The sequence below is a fragment of the Myzus persicae genome, unplaced genomic scaffold (genome assembly GCF_001856785.1).
Source record: "Myzus persicae strain clone G006 unplaced genomic scaffold, MPER_G0061.0, whole genome shotgun sequence".
Taxonomy (NCBI): domain Eukaryota; kingdom Metazoa; phylum Arthropoda; class Insecta; order Hemiptera; family Aphididae; genus Myzus; species Myzus persicae.
Genome location: NW_019103784.1, coordinates 388,951 through 405,619, shown reverse-complemented (window position 1 = coordinate 405,619; position 16,669 = coordinate 388,951). Strand labels below are relative to the sequence as shown.

The window sequence follows — 16,669 nt, the reverse complement described above, 5'->3', positions numbered from 1 at the left end:
AAACATAAAATAAAAATTATTACTCAGTGGATGTATTTCGATCATAACCCAAAATACTATTTTTTAGTGAATTAATTTGTCTATAATGTTGTAAACGTTTAAATTGTATTAGTTGTGTGTTTTGTCAGCTAGTCTATCTAATTCTCTTAATATAAATACAATTTTCACAATGATTAAGTATGTGAGTATATATCACTTTCTATAATTATTTGAGTATATACCAAGCTGGAACAGTATTCTTAACTACAAGTCTACAAACGATTCCATTTATCAACAGTGACTATAGGGTCACCTAAATAATGCTTAGTAGATTTTGTAAAACTATAGCCTGTGTGTAGAATAAATTACTTGCTTGTGAAATAAATAAAACTTATGACATCTAGCATATATACATCAATGTGAATGTTTAAATGTATAATGTAGCTAACATAAATAATGTTCTAGGATAATTTAATACAATTTCGATGCTCGTATGCTAAAATACAGTTCTAACATTATACAACATATTACCATAGGAAAAAAAATTGAATAAATAATATTGTTAAATCGTTGGTAATTTTAATTCATCCGATGGTTTTTGCTGCCATGTACATATAAAATAGGTACATTCGTGCTATTATATTAATAAATAAGATTAAACACGCTTAAGAGGCTGTGGTAAATACCTATATCAAACCAAATATGACGTATTATATTGAATAATGTTGTCATCAATGTCATTAATAAGTTAATATCAATAATTTATTAATGATGTAAACATATATTATATTTAAGTTTTGTATATGTAATAGATATTATGTAAATTAGTTAAAAACTGATTTTTAACATCTGAGTGTTTCCTTTCAATTTAAATCACTTTAAATAAAGTGCAGTAGTTTATAAAATTTGTCCTGAAATTAAATAAAAACTATTCTATAATACGGTTATTGTCACAAGATCAGAGTGTTGCATAATTTTGGGAATTTAACTGATTTTGATTACCTATATTAATAACCTTCGAATCATGAATATTTTATTTACATAGAATTGGTAGGTATTTACATTTTACATTTTATGTAACTGTAAGTTGTTTGAAGTAAATAGCATAATGTTTATAGGCTGTAACAGTTAGTATGGAAACTGATGGAGAAATGTTTAAAATCGAATAATACATTATAGAGATAGTTCCTACGTACATTCGCTGTATTCAAAACCTAAGTCTCAAATAGGGGAAAAATGTTTATAATATTGAAATAAAAGATATTTTTAGAACATTTATATCTTGTACTACGCATTTTTACCATTGAATATTAAATTAAATATTGACCATAATAGTGTACACTAATAAACGAGTTAATAAGATTCATTTTTTTCATTTTTATATACATAAAATTAGATCGTCGTCTAGCAGGACAACTTAAGTTATAATACATATTATACTACCTAGCTCAATTAACTAGTTTATTTTATATATATTATATTTTTGAATTATTAATTTTATGATTTGCGAGAAATAATACTTATTAATAATTAATATACATTGTCTTTTGTTAAATAGTTTCTAGTTTCAAATAATTATGGGCTTAGAATTAAGGATGTAGCAAGTGTCAACATATTATACTTGTTGATTTATATCATATTTTATAAATTATGAAATGTCAAGTTCACATAAGCTATATGCAAAATTCGACATATTGTAACTATTTATTTAATGTTGTCCTTTAGACTAATAAATTGCACTCATTCATTAGATTTAATCTGAGAAACGTCTATAATAAATGCAAACCATTACAATAGGTATCGTGTTGTATTAATTTGAACAATTAGGTATAACAAATTCGTCCGGTAGACATCTTAAACAACGGCAGAAATTCTGAGCACGTACTAATTGTAAGTCTAATAACTATTTGTTTTATCGTTAACAATAAATTTACATTTGTAATAGTTTGTGTATTTTTGAATTATTTTAATCTTACGTTCAGCAAAATATATACATTATAATAATAGTAACAAAAAAAGAGATTAAACGACATGGTTGGGTTGATTCTGAATGGAATTTTTCTCTCATTAATTTCATAACTTAAAAAAGTTTCAAGCTGGTTGTCTCAAAACAACACAAATTGATAAAAGGGTTTTGGAAGGGTAAAAAATAAATTTTTAATCTAAGTGATTAATATTTGTCTGGTCTCTAGAGGGTTTTTTGAAATGTTTTATACGAAAATTTAAAAGTTCTACCAATATTTTCTAATTGCACGAACAATAAATGATATTAGTACAACATTTGCATCTACACGAAGAAGGTAAAAATTCATTATTTTTTTTAATCATTAAGTACGTATAAATTAAAAAATAATATATACCTCTGAGTTTATGGTAGTTTACGACTTAAATTACCATTAATTATTGTTATTAGGCAGGGTTTAAAGGGATTCATATTTGAGTATAATTTTTTTTGTTCATTTTAAAATCTCATAATACAGATAAATAATACAAAATATAATAGTATCCATACTTTATTAATAAATTTAACACAAGGTTCCTCATAAGTCATAAGTTATTCTTACAGCAACCTAAAAATATCGAAAATAAAAATGTAAAATATGTTCTTTATACGCATAATATTATTTCAAGTGAAGTAAGAAATAATAATACATACGATTTGTTTTTGCCAAAAATAGTTCAACCCATCGTCTAACTATAAGAAAAATAAAATATCACAATATTTAAAATAATATTGATATTTGAGGTACTTAACCAACTGTTAATCTAATATAATAAAATATAACTATAATATTGTAATAACAAATAACCTATTACCTATTATAATTTTAACAATTTTGAGTAATACAATCTTTAATTTATTTAACAGACAAAAAGTATTACAGTTTATTTTTACTTTTCTTACTTTAATAGCCAAATATATCATCAGTTGTATTGTCAACTTTTAAAAACCATAGTTGGTTTATCAAATTCTTCTCGGTTGAATTTATATGCTCGTTAAACAATTTTGGCCCATTGTTGATAGTTTTAATATCAACTCACTAAAGTTCCTTTCACGTGAACCTATGGTTACTTATGTGGTCCAGAGGCAGACTTATTCGTAGGGACGACGAAAGATAAAAAGTGGTGAAAAATATTCTAAGTGCTAAATGCTACATTTTGAATAATAATCTTGAAGAGTGTCACGATGAATACATTTTAACAAGTCAAATTATTGCGTTATCTAACCGAAATTAAATCATCACATCAATGATGAAGGTTGTCATTTAAATTCCAAGTATAATTTCGAAATATCTATGTCACACTATTGTACTTGAGTGCCAAATCATTGACCCACCGTTTTAAGATTGTATAACATTTAAATAGTTCCCAGTTAAAAAATTCTGATGAAAATCTGATGCGATTTCTGACATTCTTTAAAATCTCCAATGTAAACATGACAAAGTTGAGTCCATCGATTGAAAACAGGATATTCTAGATTATCTTCTTCTGTATCTAACTCAACGTCTGAATTGACGGTTTCCGACGTCTTTGGTGGAATTTTTCGTTTACGCTTTTCTACGATTTTCGATGAAACGTTTAGTCGATTCGTGGTATATTTTCCTTCGTTTAAAACTGTTGAATCCGTTTTTCCTTATTAATTTTTCAATAGATTTTATCAAACTGTTAATTATTATTTTTTGCTGCTTCGATGGTGAGATATTTTTTTGATGGTAGTAAAAATAACGTGAACAATTTGACTTTTATGCTATTCTAAAGGTTAAGTAAGCACATAATGAATTTCAAATTTATCTGATTAATTGAATCGTTAGCACCTTCTCTCGTATCATGGTTGTTAGTAATATTTTCACTCATTGTTTTTAATAATTAAAAAGTTCTTCTAAAGCACTTTTTTTAAGTGCAATGATTACTTGTACTTTTGTACAAGCGTAGTTCGGAACTGTACACGGAAAACTCATAAATAAATGATGATCAGATAATAACTCAGTTATTTGTATTAATTCAATTCTCACAACATTTTTAAATTTTTTATAATGTTATGTTTATAAGTTTTGATTTTTAATTGTTTATCAATGAATATTTTGAGTCTAAATAATATTATATTTTTTATATGTAAATCTACTTAAATCTTTATTCATTAGAATACTTATTTTTATTTTTATTCCTATAGTCTTCAATTATTTTAAAATTTTCCCAAAATTTTACTCTTTGGTAATACATTAACTTGCCCTCCTGTAGAACTACCAAATGATGAAGAGCCCTCGACACCTTACTTACAGCAAAGGGACTTCCCCGTTTTTTTTTGTTTATTTATGGTGCATAAATGCATTTGATTTAAACTTTACTCTTTTAGCAATACACAAATATAATTAAAACTTTTTTGGTATGTTTTGAACAATTAAGTTTTTTGATTGCATTAATTAGAAAGACCATGTAATTTATTATTCTTAAAATGTCTTGAACTATTTAAATTTATTTTTTAATAAATAACTTGGGAATAGTTTGGGTTATATTTAGCTACATTAGTAGATTGAAATACTCCAACGAATTGTCTTGATTTACCTTTTTTTAATTAAATATATTTATTTGAGTTCATAGGTTAAATCTGTTAATTCATTATATTTTATTTTTAAATGTATTAAGCATGACATTAAGGTGAATTATTGACTATTGTTAAATAATGTAATATTGGATAACATTTGAAAACGTACAATTCTATTCTAGATCTTTTTTTGTAGGAACCACGATTTCTATTCTAAATTACTAGAGAACTATATTTTTTATTTTTATATCAGTCATTAATTTTAAGGGTAAAAATGGCTCGATTTTCAACTTTAAGGGTGATATATAATAACTAGTACTTTTAAAATAACAAAGGAAAAAAATTAAGAATGAACTGGAATTTTTACTTAAAACCAATTTCCGAAAAAATTGATTTCGTTTTGTTGTAACTCAAAAGTTAGGGTGTATACTCCACAGTGATTTGAGATTTTGATCATATATTTTATTAGCATTTAATAGACATGCAATAATTTCCAAAATGTATTTTTTATCTTTTCGTGCTATTTATAGGTATTTAAAATGTTCAACTTTTTATAGTTTATTTGTGATTTATGGATGGTTACATTTTTTGAAAAATAATTCAACCTACTGTCTTTCTAATAGAAAAATAAAATATTAATGTAGGTAACAGAAATATTAATATATCATATAATATACTTAGTAATATATAGGCCGACATACTGACATACTGTCTTCGATCAAAATCATTTTTAAGTATCATATTTATCATGATTTATCATTGAATTCAAATTTAACATAAACATACAGCGACTTACTGAATGACTAAATAATAACATTTTACTTATTATTTATGAATGGGCTGAAACAATATAATAAACCTAATATGATTAAAGTATATTTTTTACTGTGAAAGTTAAGTAGGTATATTATTAATATTTCAATGATTGGAATATTTTTAACACAACTTTGATATAGGCACAACTGTACAAGTACAATTATTTTGACATTAGTGTTCTTTATAATGTTTTGGAATTATTTTTTATCAACACAAATACAATTTTAAAATTTGATTAAAAATTTATTTTGCGTTTAAACATTGTTCACTATTCATCAAATTGTATTTCAATATGTATTATGTCATACAAAATGCACTTAATAGCTGAGTAACACTGTCACAGTAGAACAATATTTAAAATTAATGTAATTTGATTTATAAGTTTTTATTAATGCATGTTGTATTGTATAATAGTATAGGTACCTGTATTATACTTTCATTGATACTATTATAATTATTTTAATAACTAGGTATTGTATTAGACAATCAAGGATATCTACCTGGTACTAAATTCCTTATACTCTCGCTAGGAGCACAAATCAAATATTCTCGTATTACACATTTTCGAAGTGTGATATAAATTAAGTAATACTAATAAGTAATAACTATTAACCCATAAGAACAAGTAAAAAAAAGTTTTTAGTCGCAATTTGAATATAGGTAACATCAATATTCAATGCTATAAACTAAAAAACTGACTATCTGCATGTTGTGCACTTCTAGTGCTGTATTTATGAAACATTTTCATAATTCTATATATATGAAAATAATGTTATCAGACGACAGATAGATGAAATCGAAAGTATTCGTTCAATTTATTTTGGTACATTTATTTAATACATCTACCTACTGAAAATATAATAAAAAAGTTTTTAGATTTTTTAAAACAACTGGAAATAGTACATGTCTTTATGATGAAATTAATTTAATTTGCTATTTTTATTATAGTAGGTACTGCTAGTATCTACATGCAGAACTTGTGCGTTTTGGCATAATATGCAACTACAAAGTGTTGTTATAATAATTGGATTTAGTGCTCTTTACCTATTTTTTTAATACCAAACATAGACGATCCTAAGAAAAAAGGAAATACAACTTTTTAATGTAATTTGGAAATAGTTTTTTTACCCTGAGTTAAGTGTGGAAAGGTACGTTTTGTAGGTATAGGGTACTAGGTAACAATATTACTCATTTTGAAACAGTTTTAACATAAAATAATCATAAGCATAAATGGTACATGTGGATACAATTTGACCACGCCATTCTATTTCTGGTGCTTTTTTCAATTTTAATTGCATGTTTAACTCGATTTATGACATTTCTGAAATTTTATATTTTAAAATATCGCCACCTTTTGCTGACGGTATAAAGCTTGTACATTTTAAATTTTACGATAGGATTATATAAAAAAATCCATCTATGTTAATTACATACAATTCAAATTTGTAGTTGTAATTTATTGTATTTATAATAATAATTATAAAATGCAGATTAAAATTAATAAAAAAGAAAACACTAATATTTTTGTAATACGATTTTATTTTAACGTTTTTTCACTTTTTATTCGACATAAAAATCTATAAACGGTGTTCATAATAAGTTATTGGGTAGGTAAAAATATAATACCAATATTATAATAATAATACCAACTTCAGTATACACTATAGGTACATCAAAAGTATAATATTTTAACAAAAACAAATAATCAAATAAAAGCTCGTATGCACGTATCCTATTAATCTTAGGAATATGTCTGAAACATATAACATGTATATTGTATATTATTATGTGGGATTATTATAGAAAATAGATTAAGCAGGTGCCTATTGTTATTAAATATGTACGTAATATAATTCGATTTTTGTGAAACTTTATTTTATGTTTATTTTATCAAAATTATAAATAAAAAAAATCAATCAAAATGCGTCAAGGGACTGACGTAATTTTAAAGGTATTGTGCCCGTGACGGAAGGGTCAACAGACTACAAATGCAGCAGAATTGAAAATCCCACGTGATGCAGAAGGCGGCAGCAGTGGCGGTGGCGGAAGCGCCAGAAATAGATTAATTCCACGAACTGTTATTTGAAAATAAATAAACGAAAACTTGACGAATGTAAACCGGTAATCAGTAATAACTTACTTATCCTTTTTTCTCGGAACCGGCAATAATAATATTATTTTCGAGTTTACTCGCTCTACACTAACACCTACGCGACGATTACTCCACACAGGCAGTACCCTCAGCATCCCCCAAATAAATAACCCCACGGTCGTTGGGTCGAGTAGAGGCGTCGAGCAATTAATTTGGAAATTATAAATTTTGTCCCCTTCTGACGATCTCCCAACGCACTGGACCGCCTGCGAAGTCCGAGCTCTCCATCGGAGTTGTGTGTGAGTATGTGTGTGGGACAATGCACGGTACGTCGGCTAAATGCTGTGCAAAAAGAGGGTAAACAGAAAAAAAATTCGCTCAAAAAGTGTAAAAATTAAGCTTCTGCCCCGCTCGCCCCCGTGAACGGTCGACCGCGGGTCGGCGGGGGTGTGGAGTTGCGTGGAGCGAGCGAGCGATCGGTTGCGGGTGGGGGAGCGAGAGAGACGTGACAGTTGCAGTGTTTGAGAGTCGGCGACTACGGGACTAGGGGATGGGAAAAATTATCCCTGGACGAGGATGCGCGCGCAACGCTCGTGTCACCCGTGGCAACGGGAGGATCACCGCCGCAGCCGGAGCTTGAGGACGAGGCCCGACGGAGTGGCCGGGCGCGTGGTTAGCGTATATGTAGTCGGGGGCGATGAGGGGTAGAGAGAAACGGTTCGCGACGGGGCGGGCGGCGGTGGCTGACGTGTCGCGCTGGCCGCGTCTCTCCGACGGTCTCTCTCGCTCGCTCGCCGCCGTCTAACCCCTCCACCCCGCCCAACCGTCACCGGTCCGGCGATCACTCTCTCTCATGCCGCCGCCGCCGCCGCCGCCGCTTCACCGGCAAACGCACCGACACACTCACGCGCGCGCGCACACCGTACCGCTCGCCGCCGCCGACGACGACTGCCGCGCGCGCCAAACGCAATGATCCCAGCGCCGAGCTGTGCAGTACACATAGCGTAACGGTCGCGGCCAGGCGCCTACTTGACGTACGTTCCGGTCGCGCGCGCCACACGCACACGAGACACCACCGCACGAATTTCTTCCGCGCGCGATCGACACGATCGTATTATTTTATTGTCATCGTTGTCGTCGTCGTCGATACACAATAATAATATCATAATTTAATAATTATTACCCGTTATTAATTGGCGCCAACGTCACCCTTCCCTACCCGCCACCCGGCTCAACCGGCGCGCGTCATACGATAATACCTAATAATACGCCACCTGATACCGCGTCGTACCGGTGAGATTTTTTTCGCGCCGGCCGGCCACAGCGGGGCGAAAGTAACACAACCGGTCCAGCGCGACAATATGTGACGCGACGCGGCAGTAGGTACACGTGCGCCTGTCCGCGAGCGTGTTTTTTCCCGGCTGCGAGTGCCTGCACAACATTCGTTTTGCAATAAGTACCTACCACAACATTAGTACGTCGCACGTGTGATAACAATATTTATTGTAATAACTAATATCAGAATCATAAACAATAATAATAATTATATATTCGCGGTCGGCATACATACGCACGTGTTATTGTTTTAATTTCGATTGACAATAATATCGTTATCGCTGCCGTCACTGGTGGACGACAATATTTATTAAGATCGCGTCTTACGCTACAGCACTTGACGGCGAAGGGGAAAAAACCACGAGTAGTCCACGCATAGCCGTCATGCGGCGGCGGCCGTCCAACCACGTCCACCGCCGTCCACGCACCGGTCGTGGCGCCGTCGCCGCCTTAGTCGCCGGCGATACCGGCGTCCGTCGTAGCCGCTGCAGCCACCGCACCACCACGTGCCGGCCGCCGATTGCTGCAGTCGTTCCGCGCCTTTTAGAGACGTCCACATACAAGTAGGAATCCTATTTTTTATAATACCTTTTTGTTGTTGTTGTTGGTTTTTGCTTCGTGGCAGTTTGACACAACAATTTTGTTATGAAAAGGGGGTAGGAGGGGGTCTTATGCAACTTAGCAGCTATCTTACGCAACGTCCCGGTACGTTTAAGTCGAGGTTTTAGTTTGTACAGGTGAATGTAGGAGCTACACTTTGCGTAGTTGGCCAGACTCGGCTCAAGAGTTTCAACCCACCTAGCAAAACCTAACCCAACCTCAGCCAACTTAAATTCCTCCCCTCTCCCCAATTACTACGTCAAATATTTTTAAATGCCTCTCTAGACCTGGTGACGACGTCAAACCTACCTATAGAGTATAGATTACGTTCGTTTTTTCATACCCCAAAGTTAAACTCGTATCAGTCGCATCTCTGTTACAGCAGGTATATATTACCTCTTACGGCCATAAATATTATACAAATTGTACTCAAAGGCATGTTAAATTTCCTGACACTACAAACGTGGAGAATAATATTATAATATGCACACGCCGTAAGTACGCGGTTTGTTTTTATGAAATTTATTGTTCTTCTCGGTTCTCGGCTGGTTTAAAAAACAAACAAATTTGATTGAACATGAATATCGAAACCATCAGAATTACTCAATCGATCGTATTGTTTTGTTGTACCTATCTACTATAATATATCATAATGAGTAATAACGACTTATAGCATGAACGCCATAAACAATTTTGTAAATAATATAAAAGCTATGTTATATTGTAATATAAAATAATATGATATACGGCGTATAAACGTATAGCTGCGTTACCAATTGACCATAGAAAACAAAATGAGTGAATAACAAACCGATTTATCACAATGTGGGTCTTACTAATAATATTATAACTAAAACCTGGAGTCCAAAAATGTTTTCAAAATAATAAATGATTTATCGTATTTTTTATTAAAATTGTGATTTTGGAAAACTTCTGATTTTAAAATATTTAATAGACGTATTATAATAATATATGCTGTCGTTAAATTGGTCTATAGCTGTGTAATTTATAAGTTCATTGAAGATTCACAAGTTTCATAAATTTATATATGGTAATGAGTCAATAGTTGTAATTAATTACAGGATAATATGCAATATAACCTTTACTCTTTAGGAGGTTTAGTACTTGTTTAAATTATCTTTTAAAGAAAAGTATGTCAAATACGTCTGTAATGTTTTATATAAAAACTTTAATTTATAAAAAAATTAATTTATGGTTACCTATCATAATATTATTGCTATTCTTCTACATAATTACATATCAAAATATTTTTGAATAAAGTTATAAAATATTTTACGATTAAAATGTTTAGGTAACGTATTAAAAATCATATAAAATAAAACATGTGTAAATAACAATATTATACTATACGCACTATCTATACATGGTTATCACCTAGGTCAATGTGTATTTTCTTAGCATTTATAAAATAATGAAATTAGATGTATGCAATATTAGTGCATCTATATATTATATCATTATAATGATTACTAGTTATTGCATTTGATATGAATTAAATTATAGTAAACTTTTCATTAATAACAATTTTAATCTAACAATATATTAATCTTATGGTATTATAATTTGTGACGTCAATTTAAATTGTATATTATTATTAAGTTACCTACCTACCTATATGTTTTTTTACGATATGATCTTTTATACATAATTGTCTGATGATTCTACAATAAAACTTTTATGAAATATGATAAATATAATATTACAATGTACAATAATTATAATTGTATTATGAAAATAAGATTAAAAACAAGTTACAAGACTTCACGAGGTGGGTGGGTGGGTCACTGACACAACTTCTTACCTTGGAACTTGTTGAGCTTTTTTACCGCTCCCCGAAGGAATCAAATCAAAATAATAATTTTAATAAAACACATAATTGGCTAGTTATATAATATGGTTTAGAAGCATTATTGGTGTATTGTTCATATGTCACAATATGTCTATATGGTTAAGATTACACTTTATTGCAAGTAATTTTTTAATAAAAGATTTTGTGCATAGATTTTATAGCGAAAATGGACTTCCATCCATCTCCCTTCAACACCATTGTCTTCATATGGGGGATAACCGTTGCACTGGTTGCCATAATGCCATTCCAATCATTTCTCCTACGTATGGAGTATCTTGCTCCGTATTTCTATTTCTTTGAGTCCATTGATTTTTTCATTATGTTAGTTATGAAGGTCTCATGTTTTATAAATGTCCCATAAGTTGTTCACTCCTTGATCCAATTAATAGTTATAGATATCAATATACTCTCTTCTCTTCTGAAATTTGATGAATTTTTGCATTGCTCTTCCGTCAAATTTAAATAATACGAAATAGTCTCTTCCAAGTCCACATTTAAACTCCTTCAGTGCATAACAATATATTGATATATCTTGATAGTTAGTCATTAATATTTTACTACATTTATGTAATAGCTTAATTGAGTTGTAACTTGTAAGTGTGCTATCAATTTAAATTTCTACATTCAACAGTCAGCTATTATTATTCATTCTTTCATTTATACGTAACTTATTTGTATGTAATTAATATGTTAACAGTATTTATTATTAATTCGACACATAATAATAATATAGTACACAATTTAACTGATTTAAGCTAAGGCAGATAAAAGTTTTGAAATTTTAGTTTAATTACTTTATTTATTGCATTAACTATTTTTTAATATAAACATTTTTTTATACCATTGTATGCGCAGGTACATTTAACTGAAAGTTCCAAAAATAGAATAATAATTTATGGAATTCATACTAAAAATAAAATAAATTTGTATAAGTTCACTTCATTAAAAAGAAAATAATATAATTTCAGTTGTTTCATTGAACGAAACTCAGATGGAACATACATTTTTTTTATTCTTTGATTCATTAAATATTTTCATTGCAATTTGTTATCAGTAATTTATATAATATACATCTCATTCTGTCTAAATAACATCCATATTAAAATTCAAAACTTAATAAAGGTTATTGATAAACTGCCAAGGTGTCAGAGTACCTAGTACCTATCTGAAATGAAAAAACCATTTCACCTGCCGATAGTTCTCAGAAGTTCATTGGGCATTTACATTAAAGCTTTTCCTTACAGTTTAACTTGCACACGTCACTGAATCGACATTAATAGTCAAGTGTACAGAATATTATTACAAGAATTCGATAAATGTCCACGATTGAAACAATTTAGATTCATCGAAATAATTTAATAAATAAAAATGTTCATACTAAAAATAATGTTTTTTTAGTTCATTTTCTACCATTTATAGTTAGATTTTTGAAAATTGAAATGTAGGTACTTACTAGTTTTTTTAGTGTATTATATTCAGAACCCTAAAATTGACATAATTTCGCTTTATTATATTTTAAATTAAACGTTTAGAATGTTTTCTTGATCTGTCAACATCCTAATTTTATAATTTGTTTGAGTGATTAATTGTGGTGGGAAATTTATATTTTAATAATAAAATAAATTATGAGAACTAATGGGTCACGTGTATTTTTTTATTTTGTTTTATTATCCAAATATTTTTATAACTCATTAATCATTAGTATGCTTGTAAAATATAATAGAAAAATAAAACCACAAAAATTAAATGTTAAAAAAAACACTGTCATAGTAAATACTAAATAGTTATAAAAAGTGTACAATATTTATAATAAAATGCCAGATTTATCTTTGAAGAGATGAATGGTTTTAATATTACTAAAGTGGTTGTGTTGTTAAGTATAGCTATAATGTCATGTATGCTTAAAGGGCGCTGATTATGTAAGGGGTAATGGAGGAGTGAAACCGGGAATAGAGGTGATGACAAAAGTCGTAGATAAATATAAAATATAATTTTCTTCATTGTGGAGGATGCAATTTAAATTCCATCATCCTTTAATCATAATATTTTTCATTTGTGTCTGAAATGAATTGAATAATATTATTATACTTAAATGCTATAATAGCGTGGGACTTACACAATATTATTAATATTTTAATTAATTAAAATATATAAAATATTTATAATATGAAAAAATCTTAAAATACTGAAATATTTATTACTTTTATTAATTTTTCTGGATTATATCGGATATAATGTATACTATAAATTCAAGTTAAATTGTATTGATGTAACAACACTAGAGGTAGATTTTTCAATCAAATAAAAAATCCACATAGTTAGGTTAATTATTACTCTTTTGTTGAGTGTCAATTTTCTTTTATACAACTATTTTTTATCAATTGGCCAATATGAAATATTTCTGGGTCATTTCTGATCAACGAATATTTTATATTTTAACGAAAAGAGACAATAACTATAATACCTAATGTTTTGCAAAATAATGAGTTATTAAATTAAAGCAATTTAAGAAGGAGTGACTAGTTTTGATACAAACTTTTTTTTCTAACGAGAACCATCAATCTTACGGTACATTTTTAAGCTGATGATTTTTTTTTAAATTTTGGTGTATGTACATTATATTTTTGAAGTTTATGAAAATAATAAGCTTTATGTACATACGGGTGAAAGTACATGGACTTGATTGGTTCAAAGATACGAGGGCTATGGTTATTCGAAAAGTATAGTAGTTTATATTAATTAGTATTTTATAACTTATATAAATTGGTTAAGTTTAGTAAATACAAGACTTAAGTAATATTAAAATATATATTTTATATTTGATTTAAAACTATTATTAGGAATTGTTATCTTTTAAATATAAGGTTGAATAACCCTGAAACAACTCGTTTGTACTTCGGTTATCTTAATTTTCAAAAAATGTATCTTATAAACAATTTATAGTAAAAAGGTTGGGTTTCATTTGAAAAAATAAGTTTGTATCGCCACAAGATGCTCTTAAAGAGTATTGAAAATTTAAGTATTCGAAAATATGGTCTTTAAGTGTACTATAAATACTCCTAAAATCATAATTTGAATAAATAAATTGTTCATCTAAAAATGAAGGGAGTGCTTGGCGAGTCAACTTGATGTGTTTTTATGAATTCCATTGCTTATTATTTATATAGGTACTAATATAGAGTAGGATGAGTAATAAATAATAAGATTGGTTAGATAGGTAGGTATTTTTGAGATATTTATTATGGTGGAAAACTTCCTCTATAATCGTCGTATATTTAAAATAGTATGAAAAACATTTTTAATTAAAATATGTAGTTGATTTGTGTCGAAAAGATAGTAGGTTTATTCTGTTTAATGCGTATATATGAATTACGAAAATCTTTAATAACGGTGCACGTAAATAATATGAATTGTGGCATTTTAATTAAACACATCGATTGTTGTCGCAGTTGTTTATGTTCAAACTGAGTTACGGTAGCCATTCAACTTTAAACCATAAAAACAAATAAAATATGTTCTATAATGGGTGATGTAGTGATGTACATAAACATGTTCATACCTTTTGTTTTCTGCGTAAAAATAAAAAACAAATCATATACATTTTTCTTTTATACGTCGGTGGTATATTATAACTTTTTTTTTACCACGGACTTTTAAAAATTATATCACGAAATCATCTCAAAAGTTTCTTTCGTTCATTACTTTTGTAGTGCTAGGTGCTGTCTATTCGACGTTTGATCTAGCTGGATTAATATTACGCGAGAAAAAACTTTTTTAACAAAAGTGTTAAATACGATAATACATTATTATTAAGGCTGCAGCGACGTCATGGTCATGTTATAGTAAAATGTAAAAGGCGAAGGTATAATATTATATTATACGACACAATTTCAATTTTTCCTCTTAGGTTAATTGGATGGACACATGGACGTGTATGACTTTAATTAATACTCTTGAAAAAACTAACAATAAGTCCAATATTCTTACCCATCATGTTATCCCGACCGTTCTTCTAAAACAAGCACACAAATCGATATCCTGAATGTGTACTGTCCAATTAGTAGCGTACTGGTCAACGTATAATATTGATATGTCCTGTTTTCAACTCTGACCACATATCGTGAAAAACCATTAACCCGGTGCTTGTTGAACTAATATAATATATATAGATACTATTATACCACGACGTGCAAGAAAAATCGAGATATTCTTCGCTCTACCGATATATTTTTTTTTTGCTTTCGTCAATATTCTTTGAATCAGTCAATAAGAACAACTGTCGAGATTATACTGTAAGTATTTTACTGAAAAGTTTTTACCTGAAAACATATTTCCAAATATCCACTTACCTGTAGATTATATAAATTTATTATTCGTGTAATAATGTATATAATTAATATTATGTAAATTACGTACCTACCTATGTAATAATTGTTATAAATAATATCATAGCACCCAATGGTTTTAAATTATAACACAATTACATTTGAACGGAAATAATCAATTACTAAGTATTATGTTAAAAAAAAAAAACTTAGACCCATTTTAATAAACGATTTGCATAAAATGTAAATGAAGGAGGGGTAGTTTATTATAGTATTAATGATTATCCCTTAAAATGAAACGTTTTGTAACGGTAAACTGTTGTATAATATTAATGTCAGTTTTATGGTAGTATTACATATAGGCTATAGCTATTATTTTGTAATTATTGTGAGATATGGCCAACAATCATGAATGTTAAAAAACTTAAAAATAAATTAAAACTGATTAGCCAACACACGGATGAATATTTATAAATGGACGCTTAAAAGTTGAATAAATTTAATAGATTTTTTTAAAAAAATAATTTTTAGTCATGAATTGTTCTATGATACATTGCATTTAAAATAAGCTTGACTTGTAACGCGTTTGTTGAATAACTAATACGTGCACTATTTTAGTGTAGTATGCTGTACCGGTAGCTCGTAGGTAGGTACTAAGATAATAAACTATCCCAAGTTTAGACACAGAGTGGTAGGTAGGAGGAAGGTAGTAGGAACATACACTACTTTGGTAAATGTGTTCAGCCCAAAGTTTATATAATATTTATGTTGTTAGGGAATTGTCTGTCGTGTCTAAGATTACCCTAGTTTCAAATGGTCGTTGGCAGTTCTAAGAATTAAGTGATGTCTACGTTATTTAGATACTTTAATGGTATATTAGATGGAATCGGGCGTTTTACATGTGATAATATTATTGATTCTTAGCGAGTGACAAAATATTGGTGTCACGTATAAAATATATTTTGAAATCGAAACTGAAACTTATACACAATATATAAATTACATTTTCATTTTTATGTTTTCAATGTGTCATGATACTGACTGATTGATAATAAAAACGGACCAGTCGAACTTGACGTTTTATTTTTATCTGAACAGTGAACATAAAT

The 16,669-nt window shown here is 29.4% G+C and overlaps 1 protein-coding gene across 3 annotated transcripts in view; it reads left to right on the top strand.

Moving 5' to 3' along the window:
* Positions 1 to 8,418: 8,418 nt before the first annotated feature.
* Positions 8,419 to 16,669, top strand: part of LOC111035302 (cGMP-specific 3',5'-cyclic phosphodiesterase) — a 93,437-nt gene continuing 85,186 nt past the window's right edge. For 2 of the 3 annotated variants that reach the window (XM_022316865.1, XM_022316866.1), the window contains exon 1: positions 8,419 to 9,328. The gene's annotated coding sequence lies outside the window, so the exon portion shown is untranslated. The remainder of the gene's footprint in view (positions 9,329 to 16,669) is intronic. The other variant, XM_022316867.1, reaches the window with a different exon arrangement.